This window comes from Nicotiana attenuata, chromosome 3 (assembly GCF_001879085.1).
Source record: "Nicotiana attenuata strain UT chromosome 3, NIATTr2, whole genome shotgun sequence".
Lineage (NCBI taxonomy): Eukaryota > Viridiplantae > Streptophyta > Magnoliopsida > Solanales > Solanaceae > Nicotiana > Nicotiana attenuata.
The window spans coordinates 49,042,949-49,048,381 of NC_031991.1; positions in this window are offsets into that span (position 1 = coordinate 49,042,949).

The window sequence follows — 5,433 nt, forward strand, 5'->3', positions numbered from 1 at the left end:
ATGCACGACAGGGGGCTCAAGATCGAGTCCCTGTGATGGCGTGAATACAGTGTACAAGAGAGGCATTTAGATGATCCAAGTCGAATTCAAAACAAAGTGTACTGTTCATTCTGGGCTTTGTAGTCTAAACATGTATCAAATAGTGAGACATTCTGATGGTGTCTAAAATACTACTTTCACTTGAAGCATATTCAGAGAATGGCTTAAGACTTTGCTTCACCATTCATGTCCCAACAGAATTCTTGCCTAGCTATGATACAGCAGTACCTTAATGAAATTAACAGGCATGGTATTTAAGTGCCAATACAGTGCCAGTACATGATCTCATAAAAAATCCAAAAACTGATTCCAAGTTCAACATCCCACTACATCGTTCAATATGTTACTGTTAGCAGGCTTGGAACTTATGGAACCGTGTGAATTTCATGGTTTGAAATCACAAGTTCCTCAGAACACAAGCGCACTGGTGGAACTATAAAGATGCACTAGACAAATGTGATACACAATTTAGACTCCAAAAGCCAGATGTAACTCAACATGAAACCAACCTCAATCATTATAAAAAAACCATGAAAACACATTCTGATTTCCCTCTAAACAAACAGAGTTGATCTTACAATGGTCTGGGAAACCCCCCTCACACAAATCTTAGAGCCTAAAATCAAGCTCAAACCAACTGCACTTAAACTGGTCCAATTACTGAACCTTAAAACAATAATGACAGTACAAATGAATACATGTAAAGAACTATATTGAGATGGATCTCAAACTAGCTATCACAACACAATACACTCAGAAGCTAAGTCTTGATTATATTGCTCAAGGTTGAGAGGACAGTACATGGAACTCACAAAAAAAACCAAGCAAAACAGGTAAACTATATTTATCAAACCAAATAAAAATGAACACGGCTCAAAGGCTCCAGATTCCACTGTCCATTCCCAAATCAAGCTTTACATTCAAATGGAAGGCTAGAAATGTATACCTTGGATTTCAAAACAAAAAACAGAAAATGGATAGTTCAGCAACAGGATCGACCACTAGCAACAGAACCAGCCCAGAATAACAAGGAAAATAAACCAGTTTTTGCCAAATTCAAACCAGTAGAATGATCAAATGACCCTCAATAGTCAAAATGCAGCCAAAACTTCAAATCAACAATTGAAAACCAGCGAGTTCAACTCATTTTTAATCTTGAATATTCAGAATTGTTTCAGCAATGAAAACCTCACAAATCTCAAAAAAAACTCTAATGGAACAGTCCAAAAATGTGTAAATTCCAGCCGCCTGTATTTCTGTATTTTTTTAGCTCTCCAGGACTTGCCTTCCAAGGCAAGAAAAGGTGTCTTTTATAGGCAAAGGAATAGGGCAACACTTAGGAATTAGATTTACTCCTTAGGTCCCTGATTTTATGCTTGTTCCTCTCATTTTCTGACTTGTGTCACAAGTAACTACCCTAAGTTTACTGAAACCTGCACTATAGTCCATCCTAGAAGGTTCTATACTTATTACAATTCTATTCTATCCTTACCTCACTTCAGAAATTACCAAATCTAATTAAATTACCCTTTTCAATGCCCAAAATAATCCTTTAACGATACTGTAATTACTGACCTAGAATCACCCTAAACTTGCCCCTATTATCTTAGTCAAAAACCCACTAGGGTAAACGAATCCCTGCGTAAAAAGCTATATCCAACATCCTAAAAATTGAAACTAAGGGTCTAATTATTCTTCTCAAATCTCATCACCAAAACCACCTAAATCAAGCTAAACAATGAATTTATCAGTAATGAACAGAGTTGGAACCAAATTAACAACAGTATTTATGGAACAATTAATTGACACCCAACACTGAATCAAACCTAAAAGTTTTGAACGAAGTTATTATGCAAAGAATAAACGAAAATCAGTCAAAGAAAAGAACCTTACTGATTTTAGAATTCTGGCCAGCCACTGACGTCCGAATCTTTTCAAGATTTCTGACATGCAACATCCCTAATCATGTGTTTTCGCAAGAATTACACCTGGGTTAGGATGGTGCGCGGTCCAAAATCACAAAGATTTTGAATTAGGGTTCTGCCGGGATCGAGATTTAAGACTCGTGACATTCTGGACAGATTCGAGGGTCGGGGCTTGGGGGGTTTGAAAGAGGAGGTGAAGGGCGGTTAGGTGGTGTAAATTTGGGGTGGTTTGGACGGGGTTGCGTCGTGCCGAAAAATTTAGATTCGATATTTGAGACGTTTGGCCGGGATTCGAGACAAGTGGCTATGGGGTTGGGTAGAGGAGGTCAAGGCGGTCCCATGGTGTTAATTTGGGACCGTTTGGCGTAACCGGCCTACTTGGCCGGAAAACTTTAACGGAATATTCGACGAACTCCGGCGAGATTTCGAGGGAAACCAAGTGGTAGGAACGGGAAGAGAACGAGCAGGAGAGGCCGGGGTGTTATTTTGGGGTTGATCGGAGCAATGCCGCCGGCGGGGCGATTTTCGGCCGGCGGCGCTGGGTGGGAGAATGGCGCGAAGGAGGCGGTGGGGTGACGGTTTACACCGACGAGTATAGGGCATCTGAGAGATGGGGTGAGAGAGGGGTGCTGAGGGGGGTAGGGGGGGTGCGTTTGGACACATATATATGAATTGACCCTAGCTTCCTGGTCGTTAGATCATAAAACCTCGACGGCCAGGATTGACTAGGACCAAAACGACGTCGTTTGGCTGGGTAGGGGAGACGGACCGGGTTGGGACGGGTATGGACTGGCCTGGATTGGGGTATTTCGTTTGGGCTGACCTATTTTGGCCCAAATTTGGTCTCCAATTAAGACCATTTTTTAATACCCCTTTTCCTTTTATTTCTTTTATCTATTTTTGTATTTATTTACTTTTCTGATTTTATAAAATGCTAAAATAAAACCAAAATAAATTGACTCTAACAATTTTATATTTCCTAATTAATTCCTAAAGGGAAATGCAAACTATACCAAAAATGCAAAATGGACCCCCTTTTTTGTTATTTTCTTAACATTTTGTTCTAAAATCAATTAATGCTAATATATGAAATTAAATCTTAATGCAAAAATGCATATTTTGTATTTTCATATGCACAAATAAAAATGCAACAATTACAAAAAATGCACAAAATTCACAAAAATTTATAAAATACTAGAGAAATTGTTTTGTTTGAATTTTGGGAATTATTGCTTAGGCAAAAATCACGTGCTCACAGCTGCCCCTCTTTGCCCGGAAACATGAAGAGTTTTCGTGCAAAGACAAGTGAGCAGAAATGAACGATTTTGGCCCGTTTGCATATTCAGTGTGAAGCATTTTTTGAAAAAACTTGACCGCACCCTGCTTCAGAGGTTCCTACATATCCTGGCTAAACAGGAATCAGGTCAGTGTAGTTCGGGAAGGTTTGGTAGCTGGGACTACCAAAAGCTGTGACTTTCTGCTGTTGCTGTTGCCACTGCTTGCTGACCTCCTTATTACACCGTGTCAAAAATAAAAAAGAAGCTAGCCTAAGCTATGAGTTACAAAAAGTCCTATTTATGACTTCAAACTTGCTCTTGTGTTGCCTTGAACTTATGTTCTTCCGATGGAATTCTTGTTGTTGGCTTGCATTATGATCGGAGAAGTTTCGCCATTCTTCTGAGTGATGCTTGACTGCTGAAATTTGACATGCCTCTATTCTCCAGGCGGGCTCCTGATTGTTGACGCTTGACAAGTGTTCCCTTGTTCTCCAGGCGGGCGCCTGATTGCTGAAATTTGAAGAGTATTCCCTTGTTCTTCAGGTGGGCGCCTGATTGCTGAAATTGAAGAGCATTCCCTTGTTCTTCAGGTGGGCTCCTGATTGCTGAGATTGAAAAGTATTCCCTTGTTCTTCAGGTGGGCGCCTGATTGCTGAAATTTGAAAGTATTCCCTTGTTCTTCAGGTGGGCGCCTGATTGCTGAAATTGAAAAGTATTCCCTTTGTTCTTCAGGTGGGCGCCTGATTGCTGAAATTGAAGAGCATTCCCTTGTCTTCAGGTGGGCGCCTGATTGCTGAGATTGAAGAGCATTCCTTGTCTTCAGGTGGGCGCCTGATTGCTGAGATTGAAAAGTATTCCCTTGTTCTTCAGGTGGGCGCCTGATTGCTGAAATTGAAAAGTATTCCCTTGTTCTTCAGTGGGGCGCCTGATTGCTGAAATTGAAAAGTATTCCCTTGTTCTTCAGGTGGGCGCCTGATTGCTAAAATTGAAAAGTATTCCTTGTTCTTCAGTGGGCGCCTGATTGCTGAAATTGAAAAGTACACCCTTGTTCTTCAGGTGGGCGCCTGATTGCTGAAATTTGAAAGTATTCCCTTGTTCTTTCAGGTGGGCGCCTGATTGCTAAAGTTGAAAAGTATTCCTTGTTCTTCAGGTGGGCGCCTGATTGCTGAAATTGAAGAGCATCCCTTGTTCTTCAGGTGGGCGGCCTGATTGCTAAGATTGAAAAGTATTCCCTTGTTCTCAGGTGGGCGCCTGATTGCTGAAATTTGAAAGTATTCCCTTGTTCTTCAGGTGGGCGCTGATGCTGAGATTGAAAAGTATTCCCTTGTTCTTCAGGTGGGCGCCTGATTGCTGAAATTTGAAAGTATTCCCTTGTTCTTCAGGTGGGCGCCTGATTGCTGAAATTGAAAAGTATTCCCTTGTTCTTCAGGTGGGCGCCTGATTGCTGAAATTTGAAGAGTATTCCCTTGTTCTTCAGGCGGGCGCCTGATTGCTGAAATTTGAAGAGTATTCCCTTGTTCTTCAAGGTGGGCGCCTGATTGCTGAGATTGAAAAGTATTCCTTGTTCTTCAGGTGGGCGCCTGATTGCTGAAATTGAAAGTATTCCCTTGTTCTTCAGGTGGGCGCCTGATTGCTGAGATTTGAAAAGTATTCCCTTGTTCTTCAGGGGGCGCCTGATTGCTGAAATTTGAAAGTATTCCCTCTGTTTTTGCATCAGAGTCGGTTTTGAGTCTTTGTAATAGACGTAGTTGCTATCAATAAACTCGAAAAATTCCCAAAAATATTCTGCTTCTACTTTACATTTATTCTTCACGAACTACGCCTGGTCTGATTCACGCGGGTCGTGATACGTAGGCAATCTCCATAGGATTCGACCATTTCTAAATAATAAAAGGAAAACTAAAAAGGAATGATACAAATAGGGGGAAACCAAAGGAAGGAGAATCCAAAAGAGGGAGAAAAAGGTGAAAAGGAAAGATAAGAGTAGAACTAATTGCAAGAGAAAGACATGAAAAGCCGGGATGACGCATGTGATTGAACAGCGACATAATAGCAACGTTTGACTGCTTAGGTGCATCCATCCATCAATGTGCGGTTATCTATTTGTTAATGCCCTAACCGCTAACAAGTTGTTGTTAATGAGTCCAGGCAGGTGTTAAGCTGACTGGCATTCTGGCAAACCCACCCTTACA